This window comes from Schistocerca cancellata, chromosome 2 (assembly GCF_023864275.1).
Source record: "Schistocerca cancellata isolate TAMUIC-IGC-003103 chromosome 2, iqSchCanc2.1, whole genome shotgun sequence".
Lineage (NCBI taxonomy): Eukaryota > Metazoa > Arthropoda > Insecta > Orthoptera > Acrididae > Schistocerca > Schistocerca cancellata.
Genome location: NC_064627.1, coordinates 7,628,298 through 7,656,049, shown reverse-complemented (window position 1 = coordinate 7,656,049; position 27,752 = coordinate 7,628,298). Strand labels below are relative to the sequence as shown.

At 43.5% G+C, this 27,752-nt stretch overlaps 1 long non-coding RNA gene across 1 annotated transcript in view; it reads left to right on the top strand.

Moving 5' to 3' along the window:
- Window positions 1-208: 208 nt before the first annotated feature.
- LOC126143568 (uncharacterized) overlaps window positions 209-27,752 on the top strand; it is a 186,258-nt gene continuing 158,714 nt past the window's right edge. Inside the window, exon 1 of the long non-coding RNA XR_007529748.1 lies at window positions 209-338. This is a non-coding gene — a long non-coding RNA (uncharacterized LOC126143568). The remainder of the gene's footprint in view (window positions 339-27,752) is intronic.

The window sequence follows — 27,752 nt, the reverse complement described above, 5'->3', positions numbered from 1 at the left end:
GTGTACAGTGGTAACCGCTATTAACGGCGAAAACTGACACGTGCGAAATGTACGACGGGAAAGGGGGGGGGGGGTGTTAGAGAGGGGACGGGGATTCGTACGGGAAATTGTGGAAGCTGTCTGGTACGTGAGCCGCCGGTCGGCCGCGGCCGCGGAGGCAGCCTACCGGAGGGTGGTGCGCTCTGTCGGCGGGTCGGGAACTGCGCGGCCCACCTGCCACCTGCCACCTGGCTGCAGCCAGCTCACAGCTCAGTCCGTACTTAGGCACGGTGCGGTGTTGAGCGTCAGGTGGTCGGAGGCGTGTGCTGCTGCTGCTGCTGCTGCTGCCGCCCGACGAGGTTTGTCCACACTCCACTAACGCTGAGAGCACGCCCGCGCCGAGGGCCTCGCATTCTGTGGCTAGCCGCTGGGGAGCTCCGTCGTGGAACTCGACCGGCAGCTCGGGTACCGACCTAGCTGCTGGCGCTTACTGTACGTCGCTGCCCGACGTGCCACCGACGACACCGAGAGCTGCCCTTACTTGGCAGTTGTTTGTCAGTCAGCGAGGACGCGTGCAGTGACGCAAGTGGGAGGCAGCGTAGGCGCTGGGCGCGGCACGGCAGGCTGCGCCACACCCAGGACTGCTCGCACCCACTGGGTGCCAACGTTACTCACCAAAAATACTGGATTTCGGAGCTATTTCCCAGAATTACGGAACAGTATAGTCGTTTTAACTGTTGTGTGTCTTTAACAAGTAAATTACGGAAGTGAAGGGGGAGCCAGGATTCACTGGCTACTCTCTTCACGAGTAACTTCAGACATCACTGAATTTCGACTTTTTGGGGAAATCTTCCACGCTGGACACGGATTGAAAAATATGTGTTTGTGTGTGTATACCAGAATAACTCGAAAAATAAGCTTCACACGAAAAAATGTGTAGAAACCAAAGTTGATTATTTTCGAGAGGGACATCTGCTGGTGCAATAATTAGCCCGCCACCCCAGCCGCTGGGGGTTGGGCGGGAGGCAACTTTAAAATTTCAAATGGGAACCCCCATTTTGATGCAGAATCAGATTCTACATAAGAAGCTACCTACATTTTGTGTTAAACATTTGTTTTGATTCTTGGTAATTGGCGCTGTAATTCAAAAAAATCCATGTTCTCGTTTTTGGGTGGAAGATGGTAACGGATAAATGAAAAAAAAAAAACTTATTTACTTTTGATTCGCTAAAACTGAAACTCTCCCTCTCTCCCCATAGGTTGGGTTTTGAGAGAGAGGAATTAAAGTTTTACAAATGTTGACCCAAACAACATTGGTCAACATTTGGGTCAACATTTGTAAAACTACTTCCTCTCTCTCAAACTCCACCCTATGGGGATGAATGGCACTGAGCACTATGGGACATTACAGCAGAGGTCATCAGTCCCCTAGGACTTAGAACTACTTAAACCTAACTAACCTAAGGACATCACACACATCCATGCCCGAGGCAAGATTCGAACATGCGACCGTAGCGGTTCCAGGCTGTAGCGCCTAGAACCGCTCGGCCACCCCGGCCGGAGCCCTATTAGGAGAGAGGGAGAGTTTTGTGACAGTATTTGAATGCTTCTCGTGTCAGTTGACCGTCGATGGTTGGAGTGCTGACACATGATCTGCGAATCCAGTAATGCTGACAACTGATGGCTCATGCATGGGGATCGTATCAACCTGTACCGCATCAAAACAGTCTGAAGATGACGCAATGAAGCGTCGTAACTGGTAGCGACAAAATAAAATCATAACGACGGCTGTAGGTGTTTTTATTTTTTGTCACGATAGTAAACGGCCGTCGTCCCAGAGACGTCCTGCTAAAATGATGGACATACAATGGGTGTAGTTTTAGTTTTAGCGAATCAAAGTTTACGAAGTAAATAAGTATTTTTTATTTATCCGTTACCATTTTCCACGCAGAAATGAGAACACGGATTTTCTTGAATTACAGCGCCAACTACCAAGAATCAAAACAAATGTTTAAGAAAAAATGTACGTAGTTTCTTAGGTAGAATCTGATTCTGCAATGAAAAATGGGGGTTCAAATTTGAAATTTTAAAGTTGCCTCCCGCGCGAGCACGAGGGTGCTGGGGTGGCGGGCTAATTTTAGCACCGGCAGATGGCCCCCTCGAAAATAATCAACTTTGGATTCTACACATTTTTCGTGTGAAGCTTATTTTTCGAGTTATTCTGGTGTGTCAACTTAAAATTTACACCCTGTATATGCCGTCGTCAACTTATCTGTGGGTTTGAAAAGCATTTGTAAAATGTAGCTAGCGCCTAGTTCGTGAAACAGTGTATGCTCTAGTTTAAAAGAGGCAGGCGAGGCTCTGTGAAACTGCCAGTACGCCAGCTGATCGGTGGCGTCACGTGTTCCATTGCCACCAAAGGGAAAATCTGTTGTTTCCGGTGTAAGAAGGTCCCAAGGACAACGGAGAGTTCCGCACGAGGTGCCTGCTTTTATTCTACACTCGGTGTGAGTCAGCAGGTGTCCGCATTGCCTTGTGGCGAGATCCGTGAAAAGGCGCTGCCTGTCGATTTCATTTCATTAAGCGAAAGCCTCGTTCACTTTCTGTCGCAGGAGCTGCGCACACATTCTCGCGTTTTGCAGTGGTCGCAGTAGAAACGCACAAGAGTTTGGGATGCCACGGTGTCCTCTTCCCCACGACAGGTGGTGTAGGGGAATGCCGGACATTTGCCACGCCGGATATTTGCCACACTTGCCCCTTCGCCTGGTAGCTTGAGTAACGATCCCTTCCCCTTACTCCTTCTGTCCGCTTTCAAACCGCCGTCTCTACATCTTACTCGATACAACCAGTACGTAAGGGATCTTCTTCTTCGACATCTTGGCCAAATACAGAGCTTCTTTTCCGAAATCGAAATATTTACAACTTTTGGGAAACGAAAGCAATACCGACGATTATGTCAGTATGTAATTAGTTCTGCCAAGTATAAATATAGATTCCTCTGTCTGTACGGTAGCTTCCTTTCACGCTTACTGATTGCGATAGAAACAGTCCATCGGCACGGGAGCAACAAGAAAGGAACGATGAAACGAGAATGCAAATGTACGGTAATCATTTCTTTTTTATCACTGCATTTGTGTCTAATTACTACAACTGCATACCCAAAAGACAATAGTGAAAGAATAAATGGGTTTGTGAATGTTTGAAAAGAAGAACGACATACTCCATATTAATTTACTCTCTAAAAACATTAGTTAATAAAGTGTAGCGGGACAATGTTCAAAACAACTGAAAACACCTTCACTAAATAGAGATAAGAACATCTATGATTACCATGTCACCTAAAGTCCACTTACAAATTTAAAATGTTAGAAATAAGGAAATGAAGTAATACAGAATGCTGCGCTTGTAACGTACGTTGTTGTACTACATTGTTTAGCTCTGGTATTTACAGGGTCACAGAGAAAGCATCTTAGGTTCTGGAGGGAAAAGCCGTAATTGTAATTATCTGCGCTACAACAGAAAAAAGAAGGACAACTTAAGGAAAAATAATGTAAGCTCACAATCGACTTTGAAGCAGGTAGTTCCTGCGACTTAGTATGGGCAGAGGTTATACTCGACAACTGGAATAAATTAATAACTGGCTCCTTTTACCGACCCCCCGTCTCAGATGAAACAGTTGCTGAACAGTTCAAAGAAAAGAAAACTTGACTCTCATCACAAATAGGTACCCTACTCATACAATTATAGTTGGCAGTTACTACAATCTACATTCCGCATGTTGACAAAAATACATTTTCATACTCTATTGTAAATAGAAAACAACTTCCGTAATTGTTCTAAATACCTTTTTAAAAATTATTTTTAACAATTAGTTGAGGAGGCCATTCAAATTGTGAATGGTTACGAAAACACACTTGACCTATTAGCCACAAATAATCCTGAGCGTCACGACGCATACAGGGATTAGTGAACACGCAGTCGTAGAGAGGCTCACTTCCGTAACAAAGAAATTCACCAAAACTAGACGCGAAATATATCTATTTATAAAAGCAGCTAAAAATTCAGGTGACGTCTTTCTAAGATATAGTCTCCAGTCCTTCCAAACTATGTAAATGGAGACCATATGTGGCTTAAGTTCAAAGAATTAGTATCACCAACACTCGAGATATTCATACCAAATAAATTAATAAGAGATGGAACTGGTCCCCCATGGTACACAAAACACGACAGAAAGCTGTTGCAGGAGCACCGCAAAAGGCACGTATAATTTAGACGAACGCAAAATCTCCAAGATTGGTGAAGTTTTACTGAGGCTCGAAGGTTGGTGCGGATTTCAATGCGAGATGCATTTAATAGTTTCCACAACGAAACTCGCTCTAGAAATGTTGCCGAAAATCCAAAGAGATACTGGTCCCATGTTAAGTAAACCAGCAGAAAGGCTCAGTAAGTACCTTTACTGCGCGACAGCGTCGGTAATGTTACTGAGACAGTGCCACTAAAGTGGAGTTAGTAAATGCATTTTCCGAAATTCCTGCACCAAAGAAGACGAAGTAAATATTCCAGAATTCGAAATGAGAACAGCTGCAAACATAATTTAGAAGTAGATATCCCTGGTGTTGCAAAGCAACTGAAATTACACTGTCAGTGACAGAGGAAGTGATCAAATATCTTTTCAAGAAGTCTATAATGTATAAGAAAAGTAGGTCTAATACATTTGTTTCTGATGTTCTTTAGTAACAACTAATTTTCAGTAGTAAGCTCCTTGCTTTTACTGACCTGTTTAAAGATAATCCTCAATTTAGTAAGAAATTTTAATTTTTAAAGGACTATATCTAAATGTACTTAAGTAGATTTACATCTACTATAAATGTTTGCAGCTAAACTTAAATTAAAAAAAATATCTGAGGTGCCAAAATTGTCTACATCAGATCAGTTTTGGGACGTCAATTTTAGGTGCAATTCAAAGGTTCAGTTCCCATTTTCTTTTACGAAAGCGTATACTATCAGTTTAACAAACCATGATATTTTAGGTAATAGTTGCGATTCTGAAGCTTCAGAAAATTATTTTAGAGCTCACAATTATTTAGTAGTATGGCCATAATATTGGAAGGCAGAAAAAAGTTATTTTAACGTGACACCAATAGGGATACTTTTGTGAGGGTTGAAACACTTTTTAATTTTTACATTAAAGGCTGATTCGCATCACACTTTGCACAGGCTTTGGACCGTGAAAATGATAAATGACCATCTACCATTGTGGCGTGTGTAAAATCAGCCTAAACACGCTGAACTAATGTACACTCTATTTACAATTACAACTTAATATTAGCTCCGATAATGCTGCTTCAATGTTTTAATAATTTTATGTCAGTAACCTGCGTGTATTCGGTGGTCTTCATAGCTTTTAAAACATTATTTTTAACGTATTTTAAACCAGTTTCTGAATATGGGCAATGGCTTTCAAGCAAGGCCTAATGTTGCCAGTCTCTTCATAATTCTTTATGATTCTCTCTATCCTGTCGTCCAGCTTCAAGTACTTCTTCTTCCTCTTCTTACCTTCAAGATTCATTTCCAATTTCATGTACATGCAGTTTGTGAGCTCTGCTTACTTTTTCAAGCACTCCACCAAATAGTTGATTTTAGGGTGAGGGTTTCCAGTAATATTATTTATTTTGTTGTGCCACCCTTCAACAGCATTCGTCGTTCGGTGCCTTTTTCCGTAACAGTCCCACATTTCTATTGCGATATCCTCGTTCTCTAGCCAGTTATCCACAAACAGTAAAAAAGTAGAGAAAAGCTTCCGTTATCAGGAGCTTCTGCATGAATCTCAATCCATCGACGTGTATGGTGTAGATCTGTGCAAACTGCTTGCTGCATCTCTTAAATGTTCCATCCATAAAAAAATGGGAACATGTTTTTATACTCTTTTCCTTTGCTTCCACTAAAAATCATTATTCTCACCTCTCTCGGGAGGCACATTAAGCCGTTATTGAGGCAGCGGCCGGCGCAGCGGAGTGGGTACAGAACGGGAAGCCGGGGGTCGGTGGGAGGGGAGGGTGCAGAATGCAGTCCCCGTGCACAAACTTTTTTTGTGTGCAAATTTTACGTTAAGTGCTCTGCAAATAAACCGAAATAATGTCGCAATATATTGTATTTACTAATATGTTCGTAAAAGGCATGAAAAATAAAAGCGAAGGAAAATTTTGGATTGCAAATAAGTTTTCGAGGAAGGAGTGGCCACGAGGACTCTTCAAGCAATTTTCCGAGGAGGGGCTGTGGTTGAACCTGACAGGGGTGCGTGTGCTCTGACCTCGGAGCCGCTCTCGGCTGCTGCACGGTGCCTCACATCACCGCTTCCCCATTTCTACGACAAATATCACGCGGTACGTGTAAATGGTGAACTGTACAGTAATAAACGTATCTAATTTTAATACTCCAGCTTCTCGTGTACGCCTTACAGTCCGTTCCTGGAAAGTTACGCGCAATCTCAAATTTTCCTTCACCCTTCATTTTTTCACTTTTGATGAAACTGTGAATAATCCCAGTTTACTGAGCTTTATTCCGTTTATTTGCGGTGTAAGTAACGTAAAAATTAAAAATAAGAAAATTGCCACATAGGGACACGACCCTCGAATTACACACATCGAAAACAGTTTTGCATCTGCTCGGTTCCGAGAGTTCCGGAACGTGTACAGAAAACTGAACTGATGCATGCCTGTATTCGGCGTGGCATACTATGCACAAGTTCATCCAGATTGTCTCCTCCTCAACGGCGACTCGGCGTACGTCCCTCAGAGTGGTTGGTGGCTCACGTCGTCCGTAGACAGCCCTTTTCAGTCTGTCGCAGGCATATTCGATAGAGTTCGTGTCTGGAGAACATGCTGCTCACTCTAATCGAGCGATGCCGCTATCCTGAAGGAAGTCATTCACAAGATGTGCACGATGGGGATGTGAACTGTCGTGCACGAAGACGAATGCGTCGCCAGTATGCTGCCGATACGGTTGCACTATCGGTCGGAGAATCGCATCCGCGTATCGTACAGCCGTTACGGCGCTTTCCGTGACCACCGGCGGCGTACGTCGGCCCCACATAATGCCGCCCAAAAACAGCAGGGAACCTCCATCTTGACCGAGCGAGGTGGCGCAGTGGCTAGCACACTGGACTCGCATTCGGGAGGACGACGGTTCAGTCCCGCGTCCGGCCATCCCGATTTAGGTTTTCCGTGATTTCCCTAAATCGCTCGAGGCTAATGCCGGGATGGTTCCCGCGAAAGGGCACGGCCGACTTCCTTCCTCAGCCTTCCCTAATCCGATGAGACCGATGACCTCGCTGTCTGGTCTCCTCCCCCAACCCAACCCCTCCACCTCGCTGCACTCGCCGGATAGAGTGTCTAAGGAGTTCACCACAAAGTACGCGGACGCGATGGAACCGCCGTACTGACCGTTTGGGCACGGTCGAACAAGACCAACCGTGTACCTCCTTCCTGGTAAAATGACTGGAACTGATCGGCTGTCAGATCCCCGCTTCTAATAGGCGCTGCTCGTGCACGGTTGTTTACATCTTTGGGTCTCTGAACAGTCGAGGGTACTGTGTCTGTGATACAGTATCCACAATCAAAGTCTATCTTCAGGAGTTCTGGGGACCGGGGTGATGCAAAACTTTTTTTGATGAGTGTATTATCGTCACGTTAACTAAACTGATCATCTGTCTGAATGGTTACCGTTACAGCATATTGGAAAAGGCAGAAACAGGAAAATGAAAGTTCTACGAGTTGAGTGCGTAATGAAATATGTTAGCCGCAATGACATTTTCCCGCGTGGTCCGCCTGGGGCGACTGCGCGTCCTGGAGGCAGGCGGCCGGGCTCCCGCCTGCCCACAGCCGCCCCCCAGCTCTGCCGGTGTGTGACTGCGGCGCCTGCCCTGTTCCCGTCGACCCGCCGCTCCCCGCCTGCGCTCTGCTCTCGACACCAGGCGTTCCCGACCATCCGGTTGCCAGCCAATATCACCAACTACATTCGGACGATTCCTTAAAATTAACCCTCCTGTTTTCAAAGTGACGAAAGGTAAAAAATATTTCATTATCATTAAAAAACTCTTTTTCGTAACTAAATCGAGGAAAGTGTAGGAGACGGAGGATCCTGCATATTTCTAAGACTTTTCTTATTTAAAAAAAAATATTGTGTTTGGTATCAGCGATTTACATCCGTCGAAAAGTCTCGCCACGAGCTGTTCCATTCCGCTCTCTCTAATCACTCCGTTCGAACTACACGTTTCCACTTCGATAGTGAATAAGACAGCAGAGTAATTTCTGCTCTAGAAAATCACTTTCAAGTACAAATATATGTTGGTTCGAGCAAATAAATCCTCATATGACTCCTGTGAATATGCAAGCTATAATAGTCTGTTACAGGACTCTTTTGTTTTCTTTTTTTGTGCAGTGACTTGCCCTTCCGGAGCCTCATGTGCACATGCATTGTACACAAATGTACAGTTTCATTGGATGCTAGGGCGAATTCATCTCCGTATTTTAAAAATCGGTATTGTTACAACTTTTTTGTTGTATATTAATGGGTACTTACGACCCACCTGTTCCCCAAAGTGGCACAACTTCTGTTTTATCAAAATTTATTCCAAAATGTTTTGCTTGCGGAATTAAAACATTTTACTGTGACCGGAAGTTCATAGTCTGAAAATACTTGTTCCTCCTCTGAGAATGGCCCGAGAGCTCCGACATGTACTTGAAGTTTTCCGCCGGCCGCGGTGGCCGAGCGGTTCTAGTCCGGAACTACGCGCCTGCTGCGGTCGCAGGTTCGAATCCCGCGTCGGGCATGGATGTGTGTGATGTCCTTAGGTTAGTCAGGTTTAAGTAGTTCTAAGTCTAGGGCACTGATGACCTCAGATGTGAAGTCCCATAGTGATATAGTGATCAGAGCCATTTGAAGATTTTTTTGAAATTTTCCAACACACGCACACACACACACACACACACACACACACACACACACACACACACACACAGTTTCTAACCTTAATACTTGAAACCTTTAACGTGACATGTCTCTTCTTAATGACTAAATTAGGAGACATTTGAAATTTTTAAACCAGGTAAAAAATTACCGCAAATATTGAAATTCAATGTTTGTTGTCCCTGGTAGCTGTTAGACGGGCAGCCCGCGACTGGACGATGGTGCCCGTGGCCCGGGTCCGAGTCGGCCGTTTGTTTATAACTGGTCTGAGTGCACTTTCTGGTCAAACGTCTGAGCAGAGCGAGAAGGAATGTCTCTCGAAATTACCAATTTTTGTCCGAATTTTCATAGCCTAACGAAGATGGGAAGCGGACAAATAGTCGCGAGACCAAATTTTCCAAACAGGTGTAATTCCTTGAAAGTAAGTAGTTAAGAAAAACTAGATCAGTCTTTTGAGAGAAAATTTATGTGCAGATTTTCGTAAGGAAACGAAGAGTGGGAACCGAACAAATGCGCTATCAAACTGACCACAGTGACATCTCGATTTCCAGAAAATAGTTTATGTCATTGAAGGCCAAGCTGTTTCACGCATAAAATTTGGCATTGTTGTGATATTTAAATATATTATATGAGTGAATCGAGCAATGGTTTGCTATTGCTATATACAAGGACGAAAAAAAAAAAAAAAATCGAAACGCCAAAAAATAATCATCGCACACTAATGAAATCTAGATAATAAATTTGTCTAAATAACGTATCTAAGCGATTAACGTTGCAAGAAACAGGTTAACGTAAGCATGAGATCAGCCATTGGCAGTGTGAAATTCTGGTACATAAACAACCAGTGTGACCACCAGGTGGCGGACGTCAGTTCCGTGCTTGTCGCACTCGGTCGGTCAAAATAGGAACGGTTAATGCTGTTTGTGGATGACGCTGGAGTTCTCGTTTCACGATGTCCTATATGTGGTGGGTTGGAAACATGTGGTGATCGAGCAGGCCAAGGCAACCTGCCGACATCTGCAGACCGTCATCCTGTTGCAAAATACCCGCTGTAATGGCAGCAGAACAGGTCGGACCGGCAGATCCGCAGGCTGCGTGGGGTAAACGTGAGAGAGCTCCAGTGTGTCTAGCGCGCCGACAAGATGGTTACAGGCCGCGAGCTGGCCGCCTCTACCACTGGCATTCGGGCAGAACCGGCTTTCAATGGAAAACGCAACAGATCTCCATTTCCAACTTACCCTCCAATGAGCTCTCGCCCGATACCACTCGAGTCGCAAGAGGTCTCGGTTTGGGCTAAGTCGAATGCGCGCTACAGGGCGTCTGGGTCGCAGCTACCGATTTGGAACGATTCGTTGCGTGACCACGGTGCCGCCTGCTGCTCAGACTGCTGCTGCAGATGCAGACGCCGTACACCCAACAGGACGCTCTTCCCTGTCGGCAGTGGCACGCGGCCGTCCGCAGGCCGGTCTTGTTGCGACCACCACTGCCAGCAGACATGTGCAGTGGCTACCTGCGTGCTCGACGAGTCTTTCTGCAATATCGCGGACGGAATATCGACCTTCTCGTCGTCCTATTACACGACCTCGTTCAAACTCGGTGGGGTGTTGATGACGGCGACTTTTTCACTTTATGTGCATTCTTGACTAACATCAACTCACCACGTCCAATCTCAAAGGTAACTAACGCTGACTACAGTTCGTGCGAGTATTTAAAGCAAACTTGATTTCCATTCTCGTAGTGGCTCTATTAGTGTTACTCTCACGCAACTGTCGCGAAATTGGAAGAGAGATCAACTTTCAACTGCCAATATTAGCATATGTAGTACTACTCCTTCTAGGTGTTACGATTTTTTTCTGTCAGTATGTGGATAGGAATTGGATGTATAAACTCTTACCCCCCCCCTTCTCCTCCTTCCCCCCTCTTTGTCCACCTCTCCCTTCCGCCCCCTCTCTCTGTCCATCTCTTTTCTTCCCCCCATGTCCATTTCCTCCCCTCCCCCAGCCCCTCTCTCCTCTTAACTCCCTCTCTCACCTTGAGCCTTCCTTAATGTTGTTGCAAACAAAATCTAGATGGGAAATCCAAGTCGCTTAGCGTGAATGGGTAAATCGGTTATGATGACTGGTATGCGGCGTATGACACACCTCTCCAGCTGCTGGCTCTGTGAGGACAATAGCTTCAGTGACAGTATTCGCAGAGTTTTAATCTCTGAATCGGTAGGATTGCCAAGTTTCGGATGATTCCGGTTCAGTAGTAGTATGACAATCATAAGCGGAGAAGCCATTAAGAAAAAAATTCCTACTTTCTGTAAAAACCGACAGCGAGCAAAAAACAAAACAGCACTTAAATTGTATACACAATTATTGTTTGAAAATTGAAGGAGAAAGAATATATACAGGGTGAGTCACCTAACATTACCGCTGGATATATTTCGTAAACCACATCAAATACTGACGAATCGATTCCACAGACCGAACGTGAGGAGAGGGGCTAGTGTAATTGGTTAATACAAAGCATAAAAAAATACACGGAAGTATGTTTTTTAACACAAACCTACGTTTTTTTTAAAATGGAACCCCGTTAGTTTTGTTAGCACATCTGAACATATAAACAAATACGTAATCAGTGCCGTTTGTTGCATTGTAAAATGTTAATTTCATCCGGAGATATTGTAACCTAAAGTTGACACTTGAGTACCACTCCTCCGCTGTTCGATCGTGTGTATAGCAGAGCACCGAATTCCGTAGGGATCCAAAGGGAACGGTGATGGACCTTAGGTACAGAAGAGACTGGAACAGCACATTACGTCCACATGCTAACACCTTTTTATTGGTCTTTTTCACTGACGCACATGTACATTACCATGAGGGGTGAGGTACACGTACACACATGGTTTCCGTTTTCAATTACGGAGTGGAATAGAGTGTGTCCCGACATGTCAGGCCAATAGATGTTCAATGTGGTGGCCATCATTTGCTGCACACAATTGCAATCTCTGGCGTAATGAATGTCATACACGCTGTAGTACATCTGGTGTAATGTCGCCGCAGGCTGCCACAGTACGTTGTTTCATATACTCTGGGATTGTAGGCACATCACGGTACACATTCTCCTTTAACGTACCCCACAGAAAGAAGTCCAGAGATGTAAGATCAGGAGAACGGGCTGGCCAATTTATGCGTCCTCCATGTCCTATGAAACGCCCGTCGAACATCCTGTCAAGGGTCAGCCTAGTGTTAATTGCGGAATGTGCAGGTGCACCATCATGCTGATACCACATACGTCGACGCGTTTCCAGTGGGACATTTTCGAGCAACGTTGGCAGATCATTCTGTAGAAACGCGATGTATGTTGCAGCTGTTTGGGCCCCTGCAATGAAGTGATGACCAATGAGGTGGTCGCCAATGACTCCGCACCATACATTTACAGTCCACGGTCGCTGTCGCTCTACCTGTCTGAGCCAGCGAGGATTGTCCACGAACCAGTAATGCATGTTCCGTAGATTCACTGCCCCGTGGTTTGTGAAACCCGCTTCATCGGTAAACAGGTAGAACTGCAACGCATTCTCTGTTAATACCCATTGACAGAATTGCACTCGATGATTAAAGTCATTACCATGTAATTGCTGATGTAGCGACACATGAAACGGGTGAAAGCGGTGACGATGCAGTATGCGCATGACACTACTTTGACTCAGTCCACCGGCTCTCGCAATGTCCCGTGTACTCATGTGTGGGTTCATGGCAACAGCAGCTAACACACCAACTGCACCCGCTTCTCCTGTGACGGGCCTGTTACGGACCCGTTTGCGTGCTACGGCCGTACCTGTTGCATACAGTTGGCGGTGGATGTTTTGCAATGTGCGGCACGTTGGATGCCCTCTGTCCGGGTACCGTTCTGCATACACCCTGCAGGCTTCAGCTGCATTTCGTCGACACTCGCCATAGATGAGTATCATTTCCGCCTTTTCAGAGTTCGAATACACCATGGTCACAGTTCCTACAACACTACACTATTACAGACGTCTGGTAACACGGTGTACTACAGTTGGTCTGCGTGCGGAGACGAATGCAGAATAACAATAGCAGCAAGCGCTACATGCGGACACTGCGACAGCTAGACCAAACCACAACAGTGCACTACAGCCACACTCGTCAACACGGTCGTCATCGTAAACATGTCCCTGCAGATGCTGCTTGCCGACCGTGGCCCGTGTTTGTTACAACACGCAACTGAACGCCGGAGGTTTCAAGCGTCAACTTTAGGTTACAATATCTCCGGATGTAATTAACATTTTACAATGCAAAAAAACGGCACTGATTACGTATTTGTTTATATGTTCAAATGTGCTAACAAAACTAACTTGATTCCTTTAAAAAAAACGTAGGTTTGTGTTAAAAAACATACTTCCGTGTATTTTTGTTTGGTTTGTATTAAACAATTACACTAGCCCCTCTCCTCACGTTCGGTCTGTGGAATCGGTTCATCAGTATTTGATGTTGTTTACGAAATATATCCAGCGGTAACGTTGGGTGACTCACCCTGTATAGAAGAAACAATGCGTCAAATGGTGTACACGCCCTTCTACCGTACTGAAGCTGGCTGCGAGAAAGAAATCGAAACCACACATTTTAGAGTAACACAGAATTTTCTTTATCGCAGTCGGTTTTAATAAAAAAAGCTGTATATTATCGCTCGACAAAAATATTATTTAGTATATGTTCTTTTCAACGTTTATAAGAGTATCGAGTTAGTATTTGAAGTTAACTGGACAACAACTTATCGAAATTTTTGGTTACGACTTTTCCCATTTCTATATTAAGTATATATTTATAGCCGGCCGGATTGGCCGAGCGGTTCTAGGCGCTACAGTCTGGAACCGCGCGACCGCTACGGTCGCAGGTTCGAATCCTGCCTCGGGCATGGATGTGTGTGATGTCCTTAGGTTAGTTAGGTTTACGTAGTACTAAGTTCTAGGGGAGTGATGACCTCAGAAATTAAGTCCCATAGTGCTCAGAGCCATTTGAACCATTTTTATATATTTATATGTTAGTAGCATATATATAGCCTCCTACCGTCCGAATGTTGATTAGAGTATCGTGTAAAAATTTGAAGTCTGTCAAACACTTTTAGAGATTTTTGGTAACAACGTATCGTCGCCCATGTACGAGTGGTGATTAGAGAATGGTGTAAAAAATTGAAGTGAATCGGTCAAGAACTTTTCCAGATTTTCAATAACGTTCGCCGTTCACATACTGTGATGAAAGACGTGCATCTCTTCCCACTGCTACTGACAATATTGTTCATGCTCACTTGTCAGCTTGTGGTAGGTTGTAGTATTTCCTACAGTGTAATTAAAAAAAAAAGATAAATCGTATGAATGGAATAAAATTGTGATCTTCAATCAGATAGCAGTTGGACTCGGTTGCCGAATTTCACTCGGTGGTCTCCGTGTGTCGCTAACATACGAGGATGCCTGCCTCTGCCCGGCCAGCCTTGCGATCTAACGCACTGCTTCCCGAGCGGGAAGGCGCGCTGCACCCCGGCGGATCAGTGTCGAGGTCCGGTGTGGATGTGGATGGTTTTTAAGGCCTCGGCGAATGGTTCCCGTTATTCCGCCTCAGCTACACCATGTCGGCGATTGCTGCGCAAACACTGTCTCCACGTACGCGTACACCACCATTACTCTACCACGCAAACATTGGGGCTACACTCGTCTGGAATGAGAAGTTCCCTGGGGGGTCCACTGGGGGCCGGACCGCACAGTATGCCTGGGTTCGGTGTGGGGCGGCGGTGGGGTGGTTGGACTGCTGTAGCCTGTTGTCGGATTGTGTACCACTGAGGGCTACGGCGTTGCTAGGTCCCCAGTTCAATACATACATAGGAGGATGGGGCGCACGCAGAGTTCTCCTGAAAAAATTAAAGGAAACATGTAGTGTTATCCTAAATCTCCATCTGTACTCTGTGAAATACCTTAGAGTGCGGGGGGGGGGGGGGGGGGGTTTACATACGTTAGGCAGCACTGACGATTTTGCGTTCCTGGTCCGCCCCCCTCCTTCCCCCCGCCTCACACTCTCCTGTTTGATGAACGGCCGCAGCCTGTCGCGGAGGGCACGGATGAGGTGTCACCTGCTCGCTTTTCCAGCTGTGCTCATTTCCTGCAACGCCTGTGTGAGTAGGTAGTGTGTTGCCTCCGTGGAACGAATACTCTAGGAATCTTCGTGATGCACACCACCTCTCTCCGCAGCTTGTCGTCCGGCTGCTCCCGTGTTAGAGTGGTCACCTGAAGGTCCCTGAGCTGGCGCACAGTCGCAAGAGACCCGCAGGCGGCCAGCGGCTGCGCCAGCTGTTTTCGTCTGTGTGAAAAGGTTTCCAAATACTGCTACCGGCCACAAAACTTGTTGAAAACTGCATCATATACGAGAGGCGTTTGAAAAGTCCGTGCAAAAATAAAAACTAATTACGTGTTTGGGGTAAATCGTTTTTATTTTTCGACATAGTCTCCTTTTAGACTTATACACTTCATCCGACGCTGTTCTAATTTATTGATCCCTTCCAAATAATAGAAATTGTTCGAGTCTGGAAAATAGCTATTAGTTGCTCCAATCACCTCCTCGTTTGAATAAAATCTTTGTCCCGCCAGGCATTTCTTCAAATTGGGGAACAAATAGTAGGCTGAGGAAGCCAAATCTGGAGAATAGGGGGGATGTGAAACGAGTTGGAATCCTATTTCCGTTAATTTTGCGACCACAATTGCTGAGGTGTGTGCTGGTGCATTGTCGTGATGGAAAAGGACTTTTTTGCGGTCCAATCGCCGGCGTTTTTCTTGCAGCTCGGCTTTCAAACGGTCCAATAACGATGAATAATATGCACCTGTAATAGTTTTACCCTTTTCCACATAGTCGATGAGGATTATCCCTTGCAAATCCCAAAAGACAGCCGCCATAACCTCTTCGCTCGAAGGAATGGTTTTCGCCTTTTTTGTGCAGATTCTCCCTTGGGAACCCATTGTTTAGATTGTTGTTTGGTCTCAGGATTATAGTAATGTATTCATGTTTCATCCACAGTGACGAAACGACGCTTAAAGTTCTGCAGATTCTTTCTGAACAGCTGCAAACCATTCTTGCAACACTTCACACGATTCCGTTTTTGTTCAAGCGTGAGCAATCGCGGAACCCATCTTACGGATAGATTTCTCGTGTCCAAATGTTTGTGTAAAATATTTTGTACCCGTTCATTTCAGATGCCCACAGCACTAGCAATCTCACGCACCTTAACTCTTCTATCATCCATCACAATATCATGGATTTTATCAATGATTTCTGGAGTCGTAACCTCTACAGGGCGTCCAGAACGTTAAGCATCACTCGTGCCTATATGGCCACTCCGAAAATTTTGAAACCACTTATAAACTGTTCTAATCTAAGGTGCAGAGTCACCGTAATGTTTATCAAGCAGTGATGAACTCAGGACGTGGCCCGGGGGGGAAAAGACCCTCCAGGAAATTGGAAATTCCTCCTCCCCCCCCCCCCCCCCCCCGAGAAATTCATATCTATAGTTGTGGTCAAACATAAAAATTATCACCTGGTCTGTTAACTTGTACCGTTGTGACAAAATTTAAATTACGCCAGCTGCTGTTACAAACGAATTTGGAGTCAACTATGGAGAAGTCGTGATGACATGCAAAAACCTGATGTCGCAAAGCACGTCCCTGGGTATTGCTACGGAACTGGAAGTAGCATCTGACATTATAAGAGATTGTTTTAATTTTTTTATTGCATTACTGGGAATATTTCCAAGATTTAATAGCCATATAGATTTTTCCTAATAGATGAATCCAAATTTCAAACCAAATATTTGTGTACACTTGACAATGATTTTCGAAGTGTCAATGGGAATACACAATTTTTGCCTGAAGAAACGGTACATTCCACCACGAGTGGGACGTTTGGCAACGCTGCTCTACGAGTATAAGCTTTCACTGATGTATAAAAACTCAATGCATTGTTGAAACTGTTGTAAGGTTATAACAGTCAGTCGACAGGTTATTATGGAAGTGTGATGTGATTATGTACTACCTGCAATCTACGTCAGTTTATAACATAAAAAGAAGTGTTAGTGCCGAAATACAATGTCGAAACAACGAACTTTAATTTCTTTCTTTTCTAATAAGCAGAAGACAAAAGACTAATATAGCAAAAGACAAAGACGAGTGTGAGTCTACTGAAAGAAGTGCTAGTGATTTGACGATGAATTGCGTAGGCCCACCAAGTCTTCAGTTTCTCTTCCACCGTTTTCAAACGATAAATGTGCTATTTCTGGCCCATCCGTAATTTGCAGTTCTAAACAAAGTACTGAACGCGAGTATAAGTATCAGCAAAAATGGGAGTGTAAGTACAATTGGTTGTACTTTGATCACGAGCGGGGTGGGGCTTTCTGCAAATTGTGTGAAATGCATTGAAAAAACGATGTCGAAGCTCTACAGAAAACAGGAGTGTTCATTTCTGTACCTTTCACTAAATTTAGAAAAGCTACCGGAAGCACGGGAAAACTAGAAAAGCACGCCAACTCAGAAAAACAAGCAAGAGCCGTTGCACTTGAAAATTTTAGATTGCAGGGATTAAACGCTCCAATTCACACACAGATATTTAAACAAAATTAAAATGAAAAAGCTTTAAACCGCCAAGCATTGTCATCGTTAATTCGAAGTCTGTATTTCCTTAGTAAGGAAGAAATACCCCACACAACAAAATACGAACCTCTAATTCGTAAGGTAGTACTGAAAAGCGACATTAATCTTGAAAAGTGGTTAAAATTTCAGAGCGAAAGGTCCACATATCTTAGTAAGTATACTGCATCAGAATTGTTGACTTGTTTGGGAGAGTCTTTAGACTTTCAAGATGAAACACGTCTGCATGACAAATATTTTTCATTAATGGCAGACGAATCTACAAATGTTTCCAACCAAAGTGAACTGTCTTAAGTAGTTCGATATGTTGCACCGTCTCCATCGTTTGAAGTGAAGGAAAGGTTTTTATGTCTCGTTGAGTTGAAAAGCACTTCAGCTGAATCCATATTTACAGCAATTGTTCTTTCGACGGTGCTGCTAATTTTGGTGGTTCTGTCGCAGGAGTCCGCGCTCGGTTGTCAGAGAGGAAGGGCCATAAGCTGCCATACGTACACTGTAGAGCACATGTTTTGTCAATTGCTGCCACCAACTCTAGGAATAAACACCCCATTATAGAACGCACATTACATGTTGTTAAAGACATTTACAAACTTTTTCATGGTTTTTCCAAACGAGGAAGTGTTCTGCATGAAATTCAGTGTGCTTTAGAGCAACCTGTTTTAAAAATACCCGAAGCTGTTGCCATCCGATGGTTAAGTACCTATCGCACAGTTCATGCTATTTCCCTAACCTACAAGTCCATTATAATGGCATGTAAACATATACACAAGGACGGCGCGGATTTAACAAGTTTAGCTGGAGGAATCTCGTTAGAAATGATGAATTCCAATTTCATTGTAGGTTTAGTGATTTTAGGCGATACGTTCAATGCAGTCTCAAACTTATCTAAAATTTTGCAGAGACAATCACAATTTCGCAAATCCATCTACTTGTTTCTGGAACTCTGGAACATTTAAGATACATCGACTGTCTTTGTGACGGCGATGTGCAGAAAATGAAATTCTTAATAAAATATAAAAAAAAACTGCAGGAGGACGCAACAGAAGTTAAAAGGTGTGCTATTCATAGGGTGACCAGACGTCCGGATTAATCCGGACATGTCCTCCTTTTTAGCTCTTTGTCCGGAGTCCGGGCGGATTTTTACAGTGTCCGGCTTTTTCGCAAAGTTGAGCGTAATACAGTTAAATTTACAATTCGTCCCGTTCTATTGCTCTTTTCTTAAATACTTTAACTTTTGGCACAGCCTTCATGATAAACACGCACGAAGGTGGTGTTAGTAGGTTGCACCAGGATCGTCGATCTTATCGTTGAGCGACCTATAAGTGAATGCAAATATCGATTATTTAAAATTTTCGTAACGTATCTTCACTTAGTATTGACTTTGCTTCCTGTAGTGCACGTGTGATTTGTGAGTGTAATTTTTAACCTAGTGAATTACGTAAAATATTTGGCTATGCCCAAACGAAAGTGTACATTTTCTGATGTCCTTTCCTGCAAATATCCGGCTTTCAAGAAAGGTAGAAATGAATTTGAAGCGGAATAAAAGATATGAGGAGCTGGAATATACGTCTCAGTGGCCAATAAAGGTAAGAAATAACTGGACAGATTAACTGTCATGGTTTTATTTAATTCTTTCATAGTCATTCAGTTTATTTGTATTCGGAAGGGTAAAGTGCAGTTTGCATGTCGTCAGCTGCTGCTTGAGTTGTAGATGTTGGTAGCGGTGCGTCGAATGAAGGGAGTTGAATGGTCTTACGTTTTTCGCTTTGTAAACAATTCCGTGTTGTTGACATATCAAAACAATTGACGCCACACTGTCACCACAATCAATGTTTTTAATTTTTTTATATTGTTAAGTTAACCACCATCTGACCATCAGTAGTAATTGACAACTAGTTTTAATTCCCGGCAGAAACAGCAATCGTATTGGCTGCCTGAACGCTATAAAACGAAATGCATGCTGCTTTGTTACTGAAATGTTAAATTTCTTGCACAGGTGGCCAAGATCTTGAGCATCACATTGATGTGTCCTCTTTTTTTCATCCTTTGCCCTCCTTTTTGAAGCTCTTTGTCCTCTTTTTTAAACAATTGCATCATTCACGAACGTAGAGGAGCAGATTCAAGCCATGAAAAGCGCAAGGAAATTTGTTAAAAGTATGATTGATGAAATTGAGCAACGGTTTGATGTGAAGGCAATAAAAGTGATAGAAGTAAGTGCATATTTTGAAAGTTTTAAAAAATTTCTGGAGTTTAGTTGTAAAGAACTGTGCTTGATTTTGGGACTTAACAAACGTCGACGCTGTTATTGCAGACTTGCATTCTTTTAGGTACGTTGTTAGTAATAAATTAGACGATATGTCTTCTGATGTTGCTTCTTTCATTCTAAGAGCCGACATCGGCTCCTAAGCACTACGGACACTCGCTGAATGTGGACTGTGCATTCACGTTTCTACTTGCAGTGTGGAAAGGTCATTTAGTACAATGAACAGGGTGCTTACAAAATTAAGGAATAGGATGAGTCAGAAAACGCTCCAAGCTTCTGTGAAGATTTCAACTGATGGGGACGACGAGCCAACAAAAAATTTTATTGATGACGTCATCAAGAGATATGCTGTAAAAAAGCCTCGACGTATTAGTTTGATGTAAATGTGATTTTTTTAATATAATTAACTGAGGCTTAGTCTAACAGCTTAGTACTTAGCCTACATATTATTTAATTATATATTAGCTATTCAATAAAAATTTTAAATATTAATACCGCGGCTACGTCTTTAGAACGCTATCACTTAAATTTTAAGCCTATAACTTTGTCCTCTCCCCCCACCCCTCGCCGTCAATCTATATATCGTCACTGTTATTAAGCTTCTCTTCAGTCTCCTGAGGCGTTTTGCCTTTCATAAAGCTATGTTTAGTCACCACACGAAATTCTTTTTCGTCCAGTTTTTGACAATCACTCGACTCTCTTGATTCACACGAATGCCAAACACAAAGAAATAGACCAATATGGTTGAAACTTGGTGTGCGTTCTTTCCAAAGATGCTACTAACTAAACATGACCTTGATACGTGCTGGTGCTTCCATCTCTCGGACTTTGCACTGACTTTTCAAACACCCCTCGTATTTACCTAAATGTTTTGAGAGGAAACCTCTCCATCAAACTATGCTGGCATTACAAAAACTTTTAACACGCATTTATACAGATATTAAAGCTTCTTTATATGACTTCTTTGATCATCCTGTGGAGAGAGAAGAATAATCTAGTGAGAGAGAATGTCGTTTTGTGTATTGGTCTTTCGTTCGCTTGAAAATTTTATAAAACTGTCACTGAGTTTGTTCTTGTGGCGTGGCAGTTTTCTCGTGATTTGTTGAGGCAGCGCTATTTCATGGCTTTTTTGGACTTCTTCACCACTATTCACATACTTCACAACGGTGTCGTTGAAGCACGTTATACAAAACAAATCAGCAGTGCAGAACACAAGATGGCGACCAAAACAAGGCTGTATTCGATTTGACTATCGATATGTCGATACTGATATTGTCAGTAGCGATGTTTTCTGTATGTCATGCGGTCGTATCACTGATGTTGGTTGGCGCAATATATTACAAAATGAGCGACTGTTATAGTTTTGTAATAAAAATGACAATATAAATAACTACTATTTTCAGAATTACAAAGGAATTTCTGTCATGTACTTTACATTGTAAGAGTACTGGATTGGAATTCGTAAAGAAGTATATAAAATCAGAAATACCCAAATAAAAAGGAACTTTTAAAATTAAATGTTTTTTTATTTCAAAAAATATAATAAACATTAAATCATACTTAAGAAAAAATGCCCAGGGAGAAAAATTATACTTTTCATCGATGGTCCAAACAAATAATTTTTTTACAAATAGCACATTTTCGGTCTCGAGCCCTAGGGCAGAAAATACACCACCCCAATTTCGATTCTGGAACTCCTTGGGCTTCGTCGTCCTTTGGCGAATCTAAAATAAGACTGATGGTTTGACGGAGTACTCTTCTTAAAGTTGGTTTTTCAAAATGTCTTAAAATGTGTGGTCGCATCATATCTGTAGCCAGCCTCTTTTAACGTTTAACAAGTTATAAAATAGCCAGAGAGGCCAGCGAAGAGCTCTAGCACGAGAATACGAACGACATAACTGGTCTAGCGTATCAACACCACCTTTGCCAGGGTTATTAAACTAAATGATTTCCGAGAGTTCTCCAGCACATAGTTCAATCCTTTTTCATGCATAGTTGACAGCATAAGAACATTATTTTTTTTCTATTTGGGGGGCATTGTTTCTATTTGGGGGGCACTGTGATAACAGAGTAAGGTTACCACTGAAACAAAACACTGTAGAATTTGGCTGTCTCCTTAATGTGAGGAAAGATTTCAGCGTACCCACTGTCTTCTCTACAAGACTCTTCACTGTTGTTATGGGTGTAAACCACCTGTCCGCAATTAAGTTTCTGTTGGTTCCATGAAAAGAAGTAGTGAGTTTTTCACAGTAGTATCGAGCCACAGGTATATTATCTGGTGTAGATCCCTTACCTGGATACACTTCTGCATCGAGTACATAAAATGTTTTTGTATCACGTAGTTTTCTGGTTTGGAAGGAATATACATTTTAAATGGACATCGGCCTCTGAATCCAACTGTTCGTCTGTTGTGGTGTAGTCGAAAAGTACGTATAGTTCTTTCATTTTGTTTATAGTCCGCCCCTGGTAGCTGAGTGGTCAGCGCGACAGAATGTCAATCTTAAGGGCCCGGGTTCGATTCCCGGAGATCTTCTCCTCTCAGGGACTAGGTGTTGTGTTGTCCTAATCATCATCATTTCATCCCCATCGACGCGCAAGTCGCCGAAGTGGCGTCAAATCGAAAGACTTGCACCAGGCGAACGGTCTACCCGACGGGAGGCCCTCGTCACACGACATTATTATTATTATTATTTTGTTTATGGAGCGCTCAAGTACGTCCAGAAAAGGGGTCAATTTGTCACAGTCTTCTCTGCACCCGAGTGTCTTTGTCAGCAAATCTGAGACGGTTTGCTAAGAATCTGAAACGCACTTCAGACAGTGTTACCGGAAATATTCCTCTTTCAATGTTTGTGTTAAAAAGGTCTTTTGTAAAGACACCTCCGCCTTTCACCATTCCAGCACAGCAGATCGGTCCTGTAACAGCTTGGGTTTCAATATAAGCAGTGTTTTCGGTGTATGAAAGCTTTAGGTGCTGCATCATTGTAATTTTTATCATCGTTGTTTATTTGTATTTAGATCTCTGAGCTTCAGTTTCTTTGTTTATGCACTCTGTAATCAAATCTAAATTTTCTTTTGTAAAGCGCAAGTGCCAATCATCCAGTGCGTTCTTTACATGTCTTGCTTTGTTTTTGTCCCCTGGCAACCGCACTACAAGATTCCTTTTATGAGTGCGATGAAGAACTTCTCTTTCGGCGGTCCACTTTAATTCATTTTTTCCATAGAATTTATTTGAAGCTTTTGCGATATTCGCCTTCGATGACGAATGCGAATTATTTATCAGGTTCGGAGAATGGCACAGCCATTTGACGTGGAAGAGCGTCTGATAGTTCTTATTCATTTTCAGGTTCCTCTCTGTTTTTAAAATCTGGAATGACACAATTCTGTTCATCGACTTTATCGGTTTCAGAGTAAAGTCCTTCAGAATCTGAACTAAAGAGCATGCGATGGATTTCGATAACATCCTCCTTCTTTGTAAGGTCGAAAGTCTCTTTTAGAGATGTCGTTTTCTTTCACCTATAAAAAGTCAGTTTACTGATAGTCTTCAACTATCCACTGTAATTGTTGAAAACAGTAAGTGATTTAAGTTTCGGAAATAGCATTGTCATTATTTCTTCGTTTAAAGTGAGTATAAATATACTCTACTTGAACATCATACTTACAGATACAAAGAATCTTAGTTCTGAAATTTCTTATGCCGATTATTCTACGCTGGGGTGCACCTGTACCTGAAACGTTAAATAACGAGAAAATCAAATGGTTCAAATGGCTCTGGGCACTATGGGACTTAACATCTGAGGTCACCATTCCCCTAGAACTTAGAACTACTTAAACCGAACTAACCTAAGGACATTACACACATCCAAGCCCGAGGCAGGTTTCGAACCAGCGACCGGAGCGGTCGCGCGGTTCAAGACTGAAGCGCCTAGAACCGCTCGGCCGCAACGGCCGGCTAACGAGAAAAGGATAAACACTGTTGTTACTTTGAAGGTAACACACATACTGATTTGTTAAGGCACGATACTACTAGGAAGTGCAGTGCTGTGTGCTGGCCATTAGGTACAGTTTTTGGAAGCACTGGCTGTACCCCCATTAGCATTCCAGTTCTTGTACTATTTGCATTTGAGTAACACACTGAGCGAAAATGGAAAAAGTTTGCAATGGAAAACAGGGGTCGCTATGATTTTTACTTTGGTGCATATTATGTAATATGTTGCTGCATATGAAATTTAGCTAACACTGAATTTCGCTTTAGACTTGGGTGAAGGTCTCTATCTGTCATTAATCTCGAGAAATTTGACATTACGTAGCACAAACATTTGCGACCGAGCGCGTCAGCGATAAAGGTAGAATGAAATATCCACAACATTCCTCATATGTCATTAACTGTTTCACACATCGAAATGGAAATTTGGCAAATGGTAGCACGCAAAGAGGAGAGTGTTTTGCAATGTGGTTATTATGATAAACTTCGTTATCTGCCGAGTTATTCCACATTTCGATGGAGGAATGAGACTTTTAAGGACCCTAGAAATCTGGAGAAATATAAAATGCCGTGAGGTTTGGAACAACATACGTTGGGTTTTGGGGGAGGAGACCAAACAGAGAGGTCATCGGTCTCATCGGATTAGGGAAGGATGGGAAGGGAAGTCGGCTGTGCCCTTTCAAAGGAACCATCCCGGCATTTACCTGAAGCGATTTAGGGAAATCACAGAAAACCTAAATCAGGATGGCCGGACGCGGGATTGAATCGTCGTTCTCCAGAATGCGAGTCAAGTGTACTGCGCCACCTGGCTCGGTAACATCATAGTGAAAACATTGCACAATTATTTTGGTATTGTGGATGTGCATTTTCGTAAGCTGTCAACATTACCTTTGTACAGTTCCTTAATAAACCACTGTTTGCGAATTCTCTCGGAATTGCGTCTTCACGACGTGTTAGTGACGTTAGACTGTAAACTCAGCTGTGTTTTGGTGAAAGAAGCAAATTTCAACATGGCAGCAAGAGAAATGTAGGTTTTACTCAAAACTCTCCACTCGTGACACTTCTGTGAAAGTTACAAATGGCTAACAAACCAAGCGAGAATAAATCGTTGCTTTTATTGCATTTTCAGTGGAATTATTTTTAGATACTAACCAAAGCAGAGGTGAGAGTAGATGTTTTTGAATGGTCACCACACAAATGTGGGCGTGGAGGGCCCCACTTAATATTTACAAAAACTACGAGCGCAGACTTGAGTTTGGAACGGCCCTTGCCCTCCGGCCGGCGCTCGGCACGTCCCCCCTCCCCTGTAGCGCTAGCCACGGTATTCTACTGCAGTCGTGTAAAAAGGGGCGGTTCGTTTCCGGCCCCCACCAGCAAGTTCGTGATACAATTTGATTGCTTGTTTTTTTTTTTTTTTTTTTTTTTAAGTATTATATCAGACAGTCAGAGTATAGCTCCACAGACCAGTTTGCAGAGATGAGCAGGCGCTAGCGGCCCGCGTCCCCTCCACACCGCTGCAGTCACAGTGACGTCACCCAGCAGTTTCTCCGCTTCGCCCCTCGACGTAGCATAGCGTAAGCCGTCGCCACACGGGCCGTGCTTTAGAACGTTAACGTTGAGCGTGCCGAGTTAACTTGCTGCCGAATGCGCAGAAACGACGCGACTTGTGCATACGGTACGTGGGCCCCGACGTGGTATATGCGATTAGCAACGCGCTCCAGCCGCAGTTGACAATCACAATGTTTACGAAACGGACGGGCGTAAGATTCCTATATTGGCTCTATTAAAACGTACATTTCCTAAGTCGTACATATGATACTCAGGTTGTTCTGTCTGTAGTATACGTAAATAAAAAGCTGAATTTTTGTGCAAATGCTATAAGATAAAACTGAAACTACCATGTCTGGTCAGTAAGGACGTAGGCTTACGAGAGTTCGATTACTAACATTGCGAAACAACTTTACAACAGTTGTCTACTAGGTAAAATTATTTCATTATTCTCACTTTTTATTAAAACATTAAGGCCATTCTTACTTGACCACTGTACCTATTCAGTAGCAGAATATTTACAAGATATGGAACACGAACCTTAAAAGAAAAAAGGGCAAAATATATTACTGCAAGTAGTGCAAGGTCGCCTGTAGATTAAGCCAGTCGTACCGAGTCACACCTCAGACAGAGCGCACACGTGTTACAATGTTATAGTATATACTTAAATTAAACTAATAAGTATCATAACTTACTAAATACGCCAGGGTTAGTAAAAAAAAGGTAGTGGGATGCGAACCACCAACACGTCACTCATTTCCTTCCGAATCTGTGGCACTACTCTCTGCCCTAAAACGACCACGAGTATTTGGTGACTATACGTAACGTGTTACATCTCCTGAATAGTTTAATCGTAGCTATGTTACTAACTCGAATTTAATTATGACCAATTGCACCGACAACTGCGTTTTTGATAGATACTCAGTGTCCCGTTCCTTACCTTCAAACGGCTTACTCTCAAAACACGTAAGTTACAATAATTCTTTAACCACGAATACGGCGTTTCTCGTCATTTTAGCACAACGAATCGTACGATTAACGACGTGTTTCTGAGAGATCCTCAATTTTCTGGTGCCCAGAAAGGGCACATATACATATGGGCTTCAACCGAAAGCCAGCATGGCGCCTCACGGCTCTGTGCCGAAGGCAGACGGCGTGCATGTGACGCAGGAGGCGTTCAGAGTATCTGACGCGCTACGTTTTGCTGTAAGCCTCCCGCGCCGTGACGTCAGCGCAGCCCACCGCTCTCTCCCCGCACCCTGTTGCCCCTCGCACCTCTTTGACCCCTTGTCTGCCCGCACACACAACGTTTGGGGCCAGGCCAGGGTTGCTGCCGTCCCCATGTATCGAGACCCTCACCGTACGACCTTCTCTTCCCGACATCCCGACAAGACCCAATTTTGTCCCGATCTTGCAAAATACTGCTACGAGCTTGGCTCAAGTACTGAAGTAACGCCATCTGTTAGAGCAACATGCAAATGCAGCCTCAGTTTTATTCGTGTCAACAAGTTTTATGTTGAGAAGGTCGGGTCGTAGACGGCGTTGCATGTTGCGTATCCTGTATCGACGATGCAAGCACCTTCCAGATCTAGCGCCATCAGTCGAAAAAATACCAGACTTCTCCAGTAGCACGGGGCTATTTAAGCAGTGTCAACCGGAAGAATCGGGCAGTTACCATTTGAAGAGCGATTTGATTAGACGACTCTTTCTAAACGTAATACGAGCAACGAGTGAAAATTAGTAATGTTGCTGCCGGTACATAGGCGTGCAGTGTATAGTGACGTGTACTTCGGTGACTAAAGTGTCACTGTCGTCTGTTTACCATCTAATAAACTTGCTTTAACGCCGCGCGGTGTAGCCCCGTCTTGTCACGGTCCGCGCGGCTTCCCCGCCGGAGGTTCGAATCCTCCCTCGGGCGTGAGTGTTGTGTCTCATCCTTAGCGTAAGTTAGTTTAAGTTAGATTAAATAAAGTGTAAGCTTAGGGAGCAATGACCTCAGCAGTTTGGTCCCGTAAGACCTTACCAGTAATTACCATTTGCTTTACCATAGCTTATAAAATGCCTAAGCATGGAAAGAGAAAGTGTCTCTAAGGATGACTGCACATAAGAGTCGTCTTTTGTCAAGAAATGACGTACAGACCAGAAAGCATTGTGTTTCATCTCAGCAACTCACGGGGTTACGGCACATGTGAGGCATCACATTTCTACGAAGAATCACACAAAATTCGCGGTACCATCGACATCAAGGCCTATTTCTACATTCGTGATCAAAGAAGATACTCAGGAAGAATTGGAATTGCTGATTGCTGCTGAAGAACTAACAGCAG